Source organism: Mesocricetus auratus, unplaced genomic scaffold, assembly GCF_017639785.1.
Source record: "Mesocricetus auratus isolate SY011 unplaced genomic scaffold, BCM_Maur_2.0 Super-Scaffold_100011, whole genome shotgun sequence".
Lineage (NCBI taxonomy): Eukaryota > Metazoa > Chordata > Mammalia > Rodentia > Cricetidae > Mesocricetus > Mesocricetus auratus.
Genome location: NW_024429195.1, coordinates 21,755,325 through 21,773,133, shown reverse-complemented (window position 1 = coordinate 21,773,133; position 17,809 = coordinate 21,755,325). Strand labels below are relative to the sequence as shown.

Below are 17,809 nucleotides of genomic sequence, written 5' to 3'. Positions count from 1 at the left end.
CCACGATCAAGTAGGTTTCATCCCAGGAATGCAGGGATGGTTCAACATACGAAAATCCATCAACGTAATCCACCATATAAACAAGCTGAAAAACAAAAATCACATGATCATCTCACTAGATGCTGAAAAAGCCTTTGACAAAATCCAACACCCCTTCATGATAAAGGTCTTGGAGAGATCTGGGATAACAGGGACATACTTAAACATAATAAAAGCCATATACAGTAAACCAACAGCCAACATCAAACTAAATGGACAGAAACTCAACGCAATTCCTCTAAAATCAGGAACAAAACAAGGCTGTCCACTCTCTCCATACCTTTTCAACATGGTACTTGAAGTTCTAGCTATTGCCATACGACAACAAAGGGGGATCAAGGGGATACAAATTGGGAAGGAAGAGGTCAAACTTTCACTATTTGCAGACGATATGATAGTTTACATCAATGACCCAAAGAACTCTACCAGGGAACTCTTACAGCTGATTAACACCTTCAGCAAAGTGGCAGGCTACAAGATCAACTCAAGAAAATCAGTAGCCCTACTATATACAGATGATAAAAGGGCTGAAAGAGAAATCAGAGAAACATCACCCTTTACAATTGCCACAAACAACATAAAATACCTTGGGGTAACGCTAACCAAACAAGTGAAAGACCTGTATCGTAAGAACTTTGAATCTTTAAAGAAAGAAATTAAAGAAGCCCTCAGAAAATGGAAAGATCTCCCATGCTCTTGGATAGGTAGGATCAATGTAGTAAAAATGGCAATCCTGCCAAAAGCAATCTACAGATTCAATGCAATCCCCATTAAAATCCCAGCACAGTTCTTCACAGACCTTGAAAGAACAATAATCAATTTTGTATGGAAAAACAAAAGACCCAGGATAGCCAAAACAACCCTGTTCAACAAGGCAACGTCCAGAGGCATCACCATCCCTGACCTCAAGCTCTACTATAGAGCTATAGTCCTGAAAACAGCTTGGTATTGGCACAAAAATAGACAGGTAGACCAATGGAATCGAATTGAAAATCCGGGTATTAACCCACACACGTACGAACATCTGATCTTGACAAAGAAGCTAAAAATATACAATGGAATAAAGAAAGCATCTTCAACAAATGGTGCTGGCATAATTGGAGACTGGCATGTAGAAGAATGCAGATCGATCCATGTCTATCGCCATGCACAAAACTTAAGTCCAAATGGATCAAAGACCTCAACATAAATCCAGCCACACTGAACCTCTTAGAAGAGAAAGTGGGTGGTACCCTTGAACAAATTGGTACAGGAGACAGCTTCCTGAACATAACACCAGTAGCACAGGCAGTAAGATCAACAATTAATAAATGGGACCTACTGAAACTGAGAAGCTTCTGTAAGGCAAAGGACACAGTCAGCAAGACAAAAAGGCAGCCCACAGAATGGGAAAAAATATTCACTAATCCCACATCTGATAGAGGGTTGATCTCCAAAATTTACAAAGAACTCAAGAAGCAAGTCTCCAAAACACCAAAGGACCCTATTAAAAAGTGGGCTGCAGAACTAAATAGAGAGTTTTCAATAGAGGAGTCTAAAATGGCTGAGAGGCACTTGAGAAAGTGCTCAACATCCTTAGCCATCCGGGAAATGCAAATCAAAACAACTCTCAGATACCATCTCACCCCTGTCAGAATGGCTAAAATCAAAAACACCAATGACAATTTATGCTGGAGAGGATGTGGTGAAAGGGGGACACTCCTCCATTGCTGGTGGGAATGCCAACTGGTTCAGCCACTTTGGAAATCAGTGTGGAGATTCCTCAGAAAAATGGGAATAAACCTACCACAAGACCCAGCAACTCCACTCTTAGGCATATATCCAAAAGATGCCCATTCATACAACAAAGATGTCTGTTCCACTATGTTCATAGCAGCTTTATTTGTAATTGCCAGAACTTGGAAGCAACCTAGATGTCCCTCACCTGAAGAGTGGATAGAGAAAATGTGGTACATCTACACAATGGAGTACTATTCAGCAGAAAAAATAATGGAATCATGAGATTTGCAGGCAAATGGATGACACTAGAAGAAACCATCCTGAGTGAGGTAACCCAGTCACAAAAAGAGAAACATGGCATGTACTCTCTCATATATGGATTTTAGACATAGATCTGGGGAGTGCCAGCCTACAATCCTATGGCCAGAGAGTCTGGGAAACAGAAACTTTATTTAGTGGCTGATCGAGGAAGAGGCAGACTCCCTTGGTTAAGTACTGAGCTGAACTCAAGAAAGCCAGTAACAGAGAGGGAGGACTGATGATCAAAGGGATTAAGACTGGGCTGGTTTAACCCCCAGAAACAGCTGACCAGACAAAGGTTAACTCTTGAATCCCAGGCATTAGCCTGGGAAGCCAGCATGGGACTGATCAAGACCCCCTGAATCTGGGTGTCAGTGAAGAGGCCTAGGGAATCTACTGAGCCTTGGGCAGCAGATCAGTACCCATCCCAAGTATACACACGGACTTTGGACTCCCATAGAACAATGTGAGGTGCACTCTCACCCTGAACTCTTGGGGAAGGGTCTAGGCCCTGCCCTATATGAAATGACACACTATGCACACCCCCATGGAGGGCCTCACCCTCCCTGGAGAAATGAGGGGATAACGGGGGGGGGGGGAGGGCACGGGAGGAAGGGAGGGAATGGGAGAGGGACCTGGAACTGACTTGTGAAGCAACCTTGATTCTTATCTAAATTTAAACTGGAAAATAAAATTAAAAAAAACTAAGGGGAATACAGGGTAGACAAGTCTGAATGGAGGAACTGACAGAGACAGGAGAAAAGGACAAAGAAAGAAATTAAGGGTAGAGCTAACTAAATTCTTTCTAAAGAAAATTCAGTGATCTTTGAGTTTGTAACCCCCCCAAAACATACAATTAATTTAGCTTCCTTGCTAAACTTCTGAATAATAAATAAAGGAACAGACATAGTTTCTGGTTCTTAGAAGACTAGTAAATGATGATTGATGATACTGAGGGATGCTTAAGAAAGTCTTTAATAAAGAATAATCTCTGCTACGTTTCTACACAAGCATGGGTGCTAATGCTGCAATGATTCATTTGCCCTCCTCTTTGGCACTCTTCCCCCTTGCTGAATAACATTCTCCAGCACTGTTGTCTGAGTACATGTCAAGGGCATGGATATACATTTATGTTTAACCTAAATTCTAGGGTGATTCCTAACAACAAAGGGAAAGAAACACTTAGCACTAGAACCGCATCTAATGTATCAGCTGTGGTAAGCCATCTTCAGAGTTGGAAAGAAATGGTCCTCACTAAAACTTTCAACATTGGCAAGAAACCACTTGAATCAGAGCACAGACTAGTGCAAATTTTCAAAGAGAATCTATTTCCAGTCAGAATCAGACCTTTCCCCCTGACAATGTGCAATTACCTTCCACTTATCTAACTGCCATTATCAACTATATCACATTGCCCAATCCCTTGGCATTTAAGTCAGTTTCAAACCCCTCACAATTTCTCATGATTTAATTAAATGCAAAAGTCTAGTTGTATCAGTAAGTTACTCTTTTCTTTATTTTCAATATAGTAATGATATTTGTACTTTGCATACATTTTAGGAAGAAGTCTTTTGGTAAATCTACCAATAACTTTTACTAATTTTTCAGAGCTGTACTATTAAACTGTCAAATCAACTAAATACCCTAAAATCATATTGCAATAAAGAACAAGTTTCAATGTTCACTAAATTAATTTCTTGACTAAAAAATGTCTTAGTCTTGGTTCCCCACTTTATTGGTAGTTATTTATCATCTCAATCAATTGCAAAAGTACTCTTTACATATTTTTAAAGTCTTAAAATATAGATGTAACTCTTTATTAAATGTCTATAATAGAATATTTTGTAGTAATTTGATATGTTATTAGACTAAAAGGTCATGAAAAAAATCCTTAAATATTGGGCTTGGAAGATGGCTCTGTAGATAAAAACTCCTCTTATATAAGGTGAGAACCTAAATTCAAATTTGTGGCACCCATGTATAAAATCATGGATGTTTGTTGGTACCTGTAACCTGTATGTTGGAGGCTAGAGACAAGGGTATCCTGGGATCTCACTGGACAGATAGTCTAGCCAAAATGGAACAGATTCATTGAGAGGCCCTGTCTCAAGGTAACCAGATGAAGAGTGATATAGGAGAGCACTTGACATCCTCTTCTGGCCTCTGCAAAAATATAAATGGATGCATGTGTGTGCATGCATATATGTGTGCACACTGAAACTGTATTCTTAGTAACAATAACAAAAAGTAAGTTCATGGGGCTGAAATCATACTTCAGTGGAACAATGTGCACCCAATATTGTAGAGGCCTTGTGTTTGGCAACTTATATACATATAAAAACATCCACATAAAATGACATTTATGGCATACAGGATTTAAATAAAAATTCTTTTTGATTAATCAATATAATTATTTTAAAGAAGGTATCCAAATCAACATAATTATATTAAAATTTAATACAGAACATTTAAAACATATATTTGAATATATGAGCATATATAGTAAACTTACCAGGACAATAGTCTTAGAGAAACTAACTTTGTCTCTTCCCACAGCTGTCAGTTGCCAATGACTTCTAGGATAGGGGTGGGACTACATGCCCAACTCTTCTCTCCATGGTGGGAATTGGTCTGTCTTGGGATTACAAAGGTATTTTGTGCATGCTGCTACAATCTCTGTGAGTCCTTGTGTGCAGCTGCCCTACTGTGTCTGGAAGACACTCTTTCCTTGAAGTCATCCATAGCTTCCTGGTCTTACAGTCTTTTGCCCCCTTCTTCCACAATGATCCCTGGGCTTGAGAGATGTGTTTGATGTAACTATACCATTTAATGCTGATCATTCTATAGTATCTCAGTCTCTTCACCTTGACCGATTTTGGGTCTCTGTGCTAATCATCACCCTACTGCAAACAGAGACGTCTCTAATGAGGGTTGAGAGTTACATTTACTTATGGGTATAGTGACTAAGTCAGTGTGAATCAGTTTCATACTCTATTTAGCAGAATAATAATCGTAGGTTCTTCATTGGTGCATAAGACCTGTTTAGCCATAGATTCTTGACCTGGAAATGGTGACAGTTATGGCTTTTATCTTGTGGAGTGGTATTTAAATCCACTGAAGAAGTGTTTGGTTTCTTCTATGATATTTCTACTACTATTCCAGCAGTGAACATGTATTTTCAGGTCAGTAATTTTAGTAGTTTGCAGAATTCACATCTGAGTAAGACTGGAGATTACTTTTCTCCCCTGGCAACATGTATAAGACCTTCTATCATAAAAATCTAGTCAGTAGATACAAAGCATACCATTCAAAAAGACTTTGGGTTCCTCTAATAAACAGGTTACATTTGCAGAGATACATAATAAGACACAACAAATTAGCCAGGTGATGGTGGTGCATGCTTTTAATCCCAGCATTTAGGAGGCAGAGATAGGTGGATCTCTGTGAGTTTGAGGCCAACTTGGTTTACACAGTGAGTTCCAGGACAGGCTCCAAAATTCTAGAGAAACCCTGTCTTGAAAAACAAAACAAAAGACACAACAAATGTTTTCATAAATCTGCTACATATTTACTTAAAGGCAGTTTTTAAATCTGATTAGTCTGTAAGCAAAAATTAATTCAAATATAAATTGACCAACATAACATTTTGAGTAGGATGTAGTTCTGTCCAAATCCTGGGACTTCAGATTTAGCTTTTTTAGCTTTAGAAAGTGTCATGAATTCAATTTCTTTCAACTTGATCAGCAAGCCAAATCTCCCTTAAGTCTGTCAGAAAAAAGTTTGCTTTAGTTTTTTATTTCAATAAATATGTTAACATTCTTCCCTATAACAACAATCTCGATTCTGAGTTTGAAGACGGTTATAGAATGCAACCCTGACAAGTTTTGTTCCTATGTAAAATAAGGTATGCCACATTCAATATTTCTTACTGATAACAATTTCTTTGTCTGCATAAATATCAATATCAAAAATACTGCATTTTTAACACAATAGAGTACTAGAATAGGTTAGCACATTAAATGAAAATATTTAATTGACTCAACTACGCTGCAATGCTGCTATACACTGGAGTTTTGCAGATGACAGTGAACAGACACAAGGAGTATTAGAAGATATGATGTATTCATTAAAATATTGAAAGATGATGCTCAGACTTTAATTGCACGGCTCTTGAAAGCTCTCAAAAGCAATGCAGTGTAAGACAAAGTAGAAGGAGGGAAGTTTGGGCTGGACTGACATTAGTGGTACCACAAATACTTAACAAATGACTCTGAAAAATGCATGCTATGTGTATATTCATTGATTTACTCTGAGGGTGCTGGACAGGTTGCCCAGTAATTAAGAGCTCTTTTGGTTTTCTGACTAGTTTTGGTCAAGTTGATAAATGCTGTAGTCATCTGAGAAGACAGAATCTCACATTGAGAAAATGCCATATCAGATTTTCCTGTAGACAAATTTGTGGAGCATTTTCTTGACTGATAATTGGTGTGGGAGGGTCCAGACTACTGTGGGTGCTATCATCCTTAAGCAGTCAATCATGAGTTGTATAAGATAGCAAACTAAGCAAGCTGAAAGGACCAAGCCTTAGCAGAATTCCTTCATGTTCTTTTCTTCAGTTCTTTCCTCCAGGTTCTTGTCTTGAGTTCCTGGCCCGATTTCCCTAAATGGTAGACTATAATCACTTTCCTCTCCAAGATGATTTTGGTCATGTAATAAAGAAGCAAATTAAGCCAGAAATTGGTTCCAAGAATCAGATATGGCTGTGACCATCTGTTTGGGGGAAGATTGTGCAATGAGTTTGGAACTTAGGGCTAGAAAAGCCATTGATTGTTCAGAGCTTGACAAGTTGGAAACCTGGAAGATAGGAATGCTGAGGTTGTAGGTCTGGTATGTGAAGTTTCAGAGGAAAGTCTTTGGGATCTTCAAGGATTCTGTTAGGGCTGCTCATGTGATATTTTGAATTGAGAATATGTGGTTTCTGGTCATCAGTGATTGAGGTATCAGCTGTGATTAAGAAGAGACCAGCACCATTGAAATGACAGCTTTACTGGGACAATTAATACTAGCTAACTTAGTTGACAAATTATCTGTGATTAAAACAAGGCAGTAACACTGAGGTGAAATGTTTCAGGAGTTTCCCCAGGGTTAACACACAGATGCTATGGTCCAGAGGGGTTCAAGTCTCCCTCTTTTGCTGACCTCCAATTTGATGATATATTATTTATGATTTATTAAAGCTTGCCTGAGGGTACAGAAAGCAAAGCTAGCCACAAGCCACAGAGTCAGGATGTGGTGATACACAACTTTAATCCCAGCAGCCATAGAGCTAGGCAATGGTGCCAAACACCTTTACTCCCAGGACTCAGGAAATAAGGGCAGACAGATAGCTGCTAGTTCAAGGCCATACTGAGCTACAAGAAATTGATAAAGTCTTAAAGGGAAACAACTCACACAGTGGTGATCTTACTAGGGATCACATGCCTTTAGTACTAGGATTTTAGAGGTATAAAAAGAAGAAGCAAAGTCAATCTCGAAGAGCTGAATATATGTGAATTCTAGGTAAATTTTCTTTTGTTCGATATGTGATGTGCTAAAACTTTTCTCCTAGTTTTAAAACATTTCCTCATCCTGCCAATAGGACCTTTGTATAGCCAAGACGTTTATTTTGTTATGTGCAATTAGGCATTTATTTATTTATTTATGTGTTCATTGTGCATAGTGCTAGGTTATATAAGAGTGTGTTCTTGCAAGTGTATGGTGTACATTGAGAATATCCCCATCTGCACACCCTTCACCATCCCTTTCTGTGTTCCCATTACTTACTTCACAGTTTTGCTTCTACTTTTAAACTGTGTGTGTGTGTGTGATTTTATGTATCTATATAAATCTGTATATATAAATATACATATAAATCTGTAAACCAAAAATGAGAGTAAACATATTTGTCTTCTTGCATCTAACTAATTTCAATGATTAACTCTATTTGCTTCCTTCTTTGTGTTATATTTTATGTCTCAAGAAAAAATATCTCCAAGTAGGAGGTACCCTTGAACCAACTGGTACAGGAGACTACTTCCTGAATATAACACCAGTATCACAGACACTGAGATCCACAATTAATATATGGGATCTCCTGAAACTGAGAAGCTTCTGTAAGGCAAAGGACACAGTCAACAAGACAATAAGGCAGTCCATAGAATGGGAAAAGATATTCACTAACCCAACACCTGACAGAGGGCTGATCTCCAAAATTTACAAAGAACTCAAGAAGCAAGTCTCCAAAACACCAAAGGATCCAACTAAAAAGTGGGCTACAGAACTAAATAGAGAACTCTCAATAGAGGAGTCTAAAATGGCTGAGAGACACTTAAGAAAGTGCTCAACATCCTTAGTCATCAGGGAAATGCAAATCAAAACAACTCTTAGATATCATCTTACTCCTGTCAGAACAGCTAAAATAAAAAATACCAATGACAGCTTATGCTGGAGAGGATGTGGAGAAAGAGGAACACTCCTCCATTGCCGGCGGGAGTGCAAACTTATACAGCCACTTTGGAAATCAGTATGGAGATTCCTCAGGAAAATGGGACTCAGTCTACCACTAGACCCAGCAATTCCACTCTTAGGCATATACCTAAAATATACCCATTCATACAACAAGTATGTCTGTTCCACTATGTTCATAGAAGCACTATTTGTAATAGCCAGATCCTGGAAGCAACCTAGATGCCCCTCAACCGAAGAGTGGATAGAGAAAATGTGGTACATTGACACAATGGAGTACTACTCAGCTGAAAAAAAATGGAATCTTGAAATTTGCAGGCAAATGGATGGCACTAGAAGAAACCATCTTGAATGAGGTAGCCCAGTCATAAAAAGACAAACATGATATGTCCTCACTCATATATGGATTCTAGACATGTATCAGGGGAGTGCCACCCTACAATCCCATTGCCAAACTGTCATCAAGCAGCTGATGGAAGAGGAGGCAGACATCCACAGCTAAACAGTGAACTGAACTCCCGGAACCCAGTGACAGAGATGGAGGAGTGATGAGTCAAGGGGTCAAGACCGTGCTGATAAAACTCACAGAGACAGCGGACCTGACAAGGTGGTGCTCTTGGACCCAAGAATGATGGATGAGAGGCCAGCATGGGACTGATCTCTTCTCCTCCCCCCTCCCCTCAGTGAGGAGGCCTTGGTAATCTCTGGCCTTGGGTAGTAGATCAGTGTTTACCATGGCGTACGAATGAACTTTGGGAGCCCATTCCATATGGAGGGAATATTTCTCAGCCTGAACACATGGGAGAGGGCCTAGGCCCTGCCCCAGATGAAGTGAAAGACTCTGAAGATTCCCCCATGGAGGGCCTCACCCTCCCTGGGGAATGGTGTGGGGATTGGATGGGGGATTGGGAGGGGGACTGGTAGAGGGGTAAGAGAGAAGGGGTGTGAGAGAGAGCTGGGATTGACATGTGAAGCAAGCATGTTTCTAATTTAAATGGAAATATATTTTTAAAAATCTCCATCACAAAGTTGGAGTGTAGCACAATTGATTAAAGTCCAGAGACCATACCTGGGTTCAAGCTTCAAACTGAAGATCAGAGAATCAAAGCAACTGATCACTAGCTCTTGCCTCTACTTCAGGCTGAAAAGGTGATCCAGCTAGCTCCACCAATCCTCAGACTGCCATCATAGACTGCTGCCTTCCTATATATGTTACATTATTGTTAAAGATACATAATGCTCAACAAAGTAAAATCTGCTAGATTTAATAGTAGAGTACAGACAGACTGAAAAATCCACAGCTTTTTCTTTTGGGAGAAATAACCAATCAATAAATATAAAAGGGAAAATGCAATAGCTGGACTAGTGAGAGAAACCGCAAAATCTTAAGGAACAAACTTAACAAGCAAGGTATAAGACCTATCAGAAGCAGGCTGCTGAGCATGAAAAGGACACAAATTAATAGAAATATATCTTGTGTCCTTCTCTGTAGTGGAACTCTGAATTGACAGAGAGATTTTAAGCTACTAGATTCGAAAATCAAATTTTTAAAAATAAAATAAAATAAAATTCAATTTCCCCAAAAGTAGGCTACTAGGTTTGACTGGTGTTTCCAGGAGACATTTTCTATAACCTGATTTTATAATTAATTAAAGAGATATACTTTAGCCAAGATATTTTCAAAAGAATATTAAAGTGATATGCCCCACTTATTTTCAGCATCTTAACAATATGGTCATATATATCTAGCATGCATTAATTTATATGCTTTAATAATTGCTTCAATACAAAAAGATGTTTAGAAATTTTATGCAATTCATTTTGTAAGAGTTACATGACTCCAATTCTAATCCTAGATCAGATTATACAAATAGCAATTAAATGACAGTAATATTAACTCAAAGGCACACATACCAATAGTTGAAACAAATAAATAGAATCTCTGAACTGCAGAGTGTGGCTCTTTATACTAGGAGGGGCACAGCTTAGAAATGCATGTGATGAAAGTCGTATCCCCAACTTCACACCTATATTATAAAAATGCAGGCCAGGTGGTGGTGACACATTCCTTTAAACCCAGTACTTGGGAGTCAGAGGCAGTTGGATCTCTGTGAGGTCAAGGCCAGCCTGGTCTACAGAAAGACTTCTAGGGCAACCATAGCTGTTACACAGAGAAACCCTGTCTTAGAAAAACAAAACAAATCAAACAAACTAAAAAAGAAACACTTTGGACAGCTGTTTAGTGTGCTACACACACACACACACACACACACAAGCACACATACACACATTGTACGAAGCAGCAAAGAAACAAAGGGCATGAATTTGAAAGAGGGCAAGGGGGATACACGAGAGGTTTTGAAGAGATGAAAGGGAAGAGGTAAATGACATAATTATAGTCTCAAGAATATGAATTTTTAAAGAATTTAATGTAGATCATATAGTTGTTTTTACAAAGTATAGGGGGAAAGTTTTATAACTATGGTTAGAGGAGTGGTGTTTTGTAATTCTGTTTTCAAGGAAATTGGTAGAGCTGTCTTTATATCAGATTTACCATCCTCCCAGTAAACAACCTTAAAATACAGAAAACACTTGTTTCAGGAACAATTGTTATTTGCAATATGTGCTGCAGACAGGTATTTTGTTATTGTTGGCTTTGATTTTTGTTTAGTTTTGTTTCTGTATTTCTATCAAGAGTTCTCAGTATGTTATTTTGAAAGTGAAAATAAAACAAATTGTTAAAGCAAGATAATAACAGCCTTGATTGTGGAGTAATTAAATATTTCATAAATAAAAATACTAAACTATGGAATGAAGTAGCAATACAAGGGGATTTCATTTTTTTATATATTTCCATTTTGTTGTAAGAAGTAGTCACACATTTAAAATTTTAATATAATATTTTGATTAATTCATTGAAAATTTCTTAGAGTGTATTTTCTCTCCACCAACTCCCAGTATCCAACCTCATCTCCCTACTCACCCAACGTTGAGAACTCTTTTTTTCTCATCAGGTTTAGTTAATATTTCCCATTGCTCTTGGGGCTTTCCTGGAGTGTAGTTGACTTACCAATAGTGACACTAAAAACAATTTATACATCCAACACAATCTCAATCAAAATTCCAATGCAAGGGTTTATAGAAATTGGAAAAATAATCTTCAATTTCATTTGGAAACACAAAAAAATCAGAATGACCAAAATAATTCTGAGATATAAGAGAACCTCTGAATGTATTGCCACCCCTGTTTGTAAATTATACTACAGAGCTATACTGATAAAAACAACATAGTACTGGCATAAAAACAACTTTGCATTGACCATTGAAATAGAACTGAGAACCCACATATAAACCCACACTCTTGCATATATATATATATATATATATATATATATATATATATACATGTGTGCCTGAATACGTACACACAGAGACACACAGACAGACAGACAGACACACACACACACACACCTCCAGAAAAATAATTTGAAATTGAATAAATGAGAACATTTTCAACAAATGGTGTTGCTCAAACCAGATAGCCTCATGTAAAACAAGAGTAAATTCTTATCTCCTACCCTGCACAAAGATCTACTCTAAGTGGATCAAGAAATTCAGGATACTGATAGCAAAGAAAGGGAGCCACTTGAACTTTTATATGTGCAGGAAATCTTTCTGAGCAGGACTCACATAGCCCAGGCATGAAGATCAACAATAAGTAAGTGTGACATCGCAGAACTAAAGGGCTCTGTAGTGCTAAGGACACTATCATTCACTGCCAGGCAGAGGACATCTACAAGAATGGGGTTAAAAAAAATTTTACCTGCCCCCAGAAACAGCTGACCTGACGAGGGTTAGCTCTTGAATCCCAGGCTGATGCCTGGGAATCCAGCATGGGACTGATCAAGACCCCCTGAATGTGGGTGTCAGTGAGGAGGCCTAGGTAATCTATTGAGCCTTGGGCAGTAGATCAGTATTTATCCCGAGTATACAAATGGACTTTGGACTCCCATCCAACAATGTGAGATGCACTCTGACCCTGAATTCTTGGGGGAGGGTCTAGGCCCTGCCCTGGATGAATTGACAAACTATGGACACCCCCAAGGAGGGCTTCACCCTCCCTGGGGAAATGAGGGGATATTGGGGGGGGAGGGCATGGGAGGAGGAGAGGAAAAGGGAGCGGGACCTGGAACTGACTTGTGAAGCAACCTTGTTTCTAATTTAAATTTAAATTAAAAAAATAATAATAAAAAAGAAGAAAAAAATTACCTGCTATAAATTTGATGGATGATTAGTATCTAGAATATGCACAGAACTAAAAAATGCACACGTTTAAAACTTTTAGAAATTAATATCACAATGTCCAGATTATCGCAATGACAGTCCCTCATGCTTTCTACTCACTCTTCTAATATAAGAGTTTGGTACCTCCTACCTACAGACTCCACTCTGAAGAGAATGGGCAACTATTTTGGTACAGGCTGGGCTGTTTCTTCTGCCCGTAGTACTTCTAAGACCAACGAGAGTTGGGCAAGACCCGCAATTCTTGTACATACAGATTTCCTCTTCGTGGTGCCTTTTTTTTTTTTTTTTGAGTGTCATTTGCTACTTCCTTTTTTATTTCCATGGTTTCTACTTCTAGCCGGTAAGCGTTCTACTCTGAAGACCAAAGGCCACGGTAGAGTTCCTTCCCCACCCAGGAATCGTCTTGGGTCTGGTTTATTTTGTTCGTGGGCGATTCCATCCCTGTGACTACACTGAACTCCACATCTTAAATCCTGTGATCAGTTTTTTTTTTTTTGCTTGTTTAATCAAACCTGTGATGCAGGCCAAAAGAGAGTTTGTTGGAAGGATGGGCACAGTAGTATATCGGACGGGCTGTCATGCCCTACCCCCAACCTTTGGTAGTTTCTCTGGATCTGCTTCTGGCTACCGCAGCTTCTTCGCTTTTTCAGTAAAGTTCTGGAGCCTATTCATTTACCATCAGTTTGCTCCCTAAGCCTTTCACATTGCTTTGTTTCCTCTAAGGCTGATCTTTGTAGATGACATGCATACCAGATGACCAGAGGTCAAGGATTTTTCAGGGTTCTTAGTCTATGTGTGCTTTCTCCTGGACTGAAACTCAGTTTTGAAGTTTTCTTCCAAAGCTGTAAGCATCACTGGCTTCTGGAAACGGCCCCTACCTTTTATCCCTGAGACAAAGCCTTAAGTGTCGGCCTTGGCTCATAGAGTACTCATCTACCTACCCCTGTGGCTCTTCCTTAATGTTAGCCATGCCTTTCTTTCTGAAGGTTTGCTTTGCCACTGTCTATGGTGTACTGGCCCTTTTATCTGGCCAGGACTTAAATGAAGGCTGCGGTGGATGAGGCTTCAGCATGAGCACTTTGAAGTATATCAACAAAGCAGAGAGAACACTAGGCCACCTTTATGTATTGTGTGTCTCTTTTCTATACAAGACAAGCTATATTCAACAAATACGTAGTACAATGTAAGTAACACAATAAACTGCTAATCACTACAATTACTGAAATACTCGACATTGAATCCTACTTCAGCCTTTGGTTAAATAAAAAAAATTCAGTATTGATATCAATGCTGATAAAATGGGCACTAAATTTCATTGTTCACACTAGAAATTGGTATTAACTGAACTGAATACACTTTCGGATATACTGATAGTCTACAATACTACACTCTCTTTTTACTTCTTTTTAATTATTTTGTTTTCTGCTAGACACAAAGCCACATCTTGTATGTGTCTTTCCTCAATAGATTGTAATTCCTTATCGGGAATGCTTGCCAGTGTACTCTGTCCATTGTACATGTTCAATTGATGATCCACTTAGCAACCTGAATAATGGGCAAAGTGAGGTAATTGAAGCTGTGTAGCTAAATGTAACTGGCTCATGCCTCCTTAGCACCATACATATCTATTTAGCAAATATATATTAAGCATCTACTATGTGCCAGACAATGGTTTATATTCAAAGTTTTCATGCAGGAAAAGTTTATGTTGAAATGAAGCCAAGGTACTTTCCATAGAAAATACATCAAAATAAAGCAAAAATCTGTGTAAGAGTTACCACCCCTTGCCTTTTCAGAGCGTATCCAAGCTCACTCTTATTATACGGTTACTATGGAAAAGTGCATTCCAAGTAGTAACCAACTTTTAAGTGTATGCTTGGCTTTCAGTCTGTTTAAATTGAAAGCTGTTTCCCCATGACCCCTTTTAACATCATGAAGAAGATGCTATGGCAGCTTATAAATCTCAGTTAACAATCAGAACTATAAGAAAGGTAATTTAATCCTTGCTTTAAATCATTTTTGTCATTTCTCTTTCCTTGCAAATCATAAAGGCAAAACAATTGAAAGCCTAGAGATTAATTATAGACTATCCTACCAAACAAGTCTTAATACTTTTCTTAAATTCTAAATCAGATAGACATAATTACATTAAATGGTACTTACCCAGGAGCAAAGCAGAAGCTACAATATGGGTTCCACCAATTGAATTGCTTTGGTGTGAGTTGATGGACCTCAGTAGGTGATGGAAAGTGCTGTCAGTGATGATGTCACCCATTATCACACAGAAGGAGAGCATCCATCCTCAGAAATCCTGACCATCTGTCTTGAAATATGTTCAACTCTTTTCCCTCAATACACAAATCTCCTTCTATAATCCCTAATTTGGTGACTGTGTCCATTTTTACATTTTGCTCCATTGTTAGAATTTCTGTGATCATAAAATGAGTCAGTTACCAACTCTTAGCAGATAGCTCATGACAGAATATTTCAAATGTTATTCTTGACATTTAACTATAGCAATGTATTTGTGTTTTTATCTTTTTTATTTATACCTTCCTATTTTTTAAAATGTTGGTCTGGTGTAAATCTGAGCTTGTTTCTTGTACCTGGTCTACTAGTTTCTTCTTCTAAGGGTTGGGAAGACAGATGAAGAACTTTAATCACTGTGCTCCTACAAGATAAGCAGCAAAGATGTCTATTGTCTTTTTCCGCTTTGGAAAACCACATCTCCAAAGGAAATAGCATACACAGCCATTTCCATTTCTTACTTCTGTCATTTAGAAGTCCTATTGCCCATCCTGTTGGGGACACAATTCTTGAAAAAAAATCTTATTTTCAGATCCACACTGTGTGTTGTTTCTTGAGATCTGCATACAGACCAACTGTAATGATGGGGTATATCCTTCCTGTGTTTGTGATAGAAATATATCCTCTGTCCCTGAAAGTGGTTCCTTTGACCTGTGTTTCCAAACTCAGCTTGGAAACCCTATACTTTTGGGGGGCTCTACATTCAAAATTAATTCATAGTTTTAGAACTCCTGAGCTCAAAATATCCATAAGGATGATTTTTATATTGCTTAAGCCCTTTTTGTACTGACCAAGCACCTAAAAATCTCTTAAAATGCACTCTTGAATATGGTATTTTGATTTATAGATATTTGAATTACAAAGTATAACTTTGAAAATAACCAATGCATCCACTTATTTGACATTAAACCTGGTCACAAAATCCTCTGTAATGGGATACTGATAGTCTTCCAAACATCGGTTTCCTTCTAGTCTGCTGTCTGTCCCTAGTATGTAACAGTTGCACAGATTGGATGAAATTAGCTCTATCCTGATTGGCAATCCCATGATTCCTAATAAACAATTACTTCAGTTCTGGGCATGTTCAGTGTAAATACACAATGGAAGGTATGCTCCTGACCAGAGAGGTTTCTTGGTTATTCTGTGATTTGACCCTTGTGTTCATTCAGGGAATAAATATAATTTCTCAATTTTGTATAGGAACAACATCCTGTCTACATTTAGTATCATGTAAACTTCATAAATTGGCTACACAGTGAACTGTGCCCCAACTCATTCCAAAGAATACAGCAAACATCCTCAAACAGAAGACCTAATTAAACCCAGGTTTCTGCTGCTGGAATCTCCTGACATTGGCACTGTCACCATGAATACAGCTAGTCTTTACACAGTAGGCAAAATAAGAGAAATTAGATAAACACAGAATTCCAAAGTAAAGCAATTACTTCTATGAGCATTTTTTTATTTTTTAGTCTTTTTATTACTTTAATTTTAAATAGCTTGCTTCACATGTCAATCCCAGTTCCCTCTCTCTCCCCTCCTCCCGTAACCTCCCACAATCCCCCCAGCCTCCCACCCTATCCCCAATTCCTTCCACATAGGGGATATCCAGAGTCTGTCATTTCGCTCAGGGCAGGGTACAGACACTCCCCTAAGAGTCTAGGCTGAGAGAGCATCCCTCTTTGTGTTATGGACACACAAAGTCCATTTGTATGCCAGCGATAAATACTGATCCCCATAGGTTGCCCAGGCCTCCTCACTGACTCTCACACTCAGGGCATCTGGATCAGTCCCATGCTAGCCTCCCAGCTGTCCATCTGGGGCCCTAGAGCTCCCCCTTGTTCAGGTCAGCTGTCTCTGCTGGTTTCACCAGCCCATTCTTTGCCCATTTGCTCATCGCTCCTCTCTCTCTGACACTGGGTTCCATGGGTTCAGTTCAGTTTTTAGCTGTGGGTGTTTGTCTCTGCTTCCATCAGTCACTGGATGAAGGTTCTAGAATGGCAAATAAGGTAGACATCAAGTTCATTATCAAGAATGAGCATTTAAGGTAGTCTATCCACTATTGCTTAGCTTGCCAGTTTTTGTCATCATTGTAGATCACTGGAGGTCTCACTGGTGCCAGATCTCTCTTCAAACCTATGACTCCCTCTATTATGGTAAATTCTCATCTTGTTCTCCTCCTATTCTACCCCACCCCACTCAACCTTCCTGTTCCCCCATAACCTACTCTCTCCTCCTCTTCTCCCCCTCTCTTCTTCCCAGCTCCCACTCCCCTCCACCTCCTGCAGTGTTCCCAATCTGTTCAGGAGATCTTGCCTCATTCCTCTTCTCCAGGGTACCATGCATATCTCTTTTAGGTTCTTTCCTGTTTCCCAGACTCTCTGTCAGTAGAATCGCAGACTGGCACTCTCCTGATGCATGTCTAAAATCCATAAATCAGTGAGTACATATCATGTTTGTCTTTTTGTGACTGGGTTACATCACTCAGGATGGTTTCTTCTAGTGCCATCCATTTGCCTGAAAATTTCAAGATTCCATTTCTTTCCCACTGAGTAGTACTCCATTGTGTAAATGTACTACATTTTCAGTTGAGGGGCATCTAGGTTGCTTCCAGGTTCTGGCTATTACAAATAAT

The 17,809-nt window shown here is 38.9% G+C and overlaps 1 long non-coding RNA gene across 2 annotated transcripts in view; it reads right to left on the bottom strand.

The window, feature by feature from the left end:
• Positions 1-15,138, bottom strand: part of LOC121143201 — a 114,400-nt gene extending 99,262 nt beyond the window's left edge. For both annotated transcript variants that reach the window (XR_005880374.1, XR_005880375.1), the window contains exon 1: positions 15,031-15,138. This is a non-coding gene — a long non-coding RNA (uncharacterized LOC121143201). The remainder of the gene's footprint in view (positions 1-15,030) is intronic.
• Between the last annotated feature and the right edge of the window lie 2,671 nt (positions 15,139-17,809).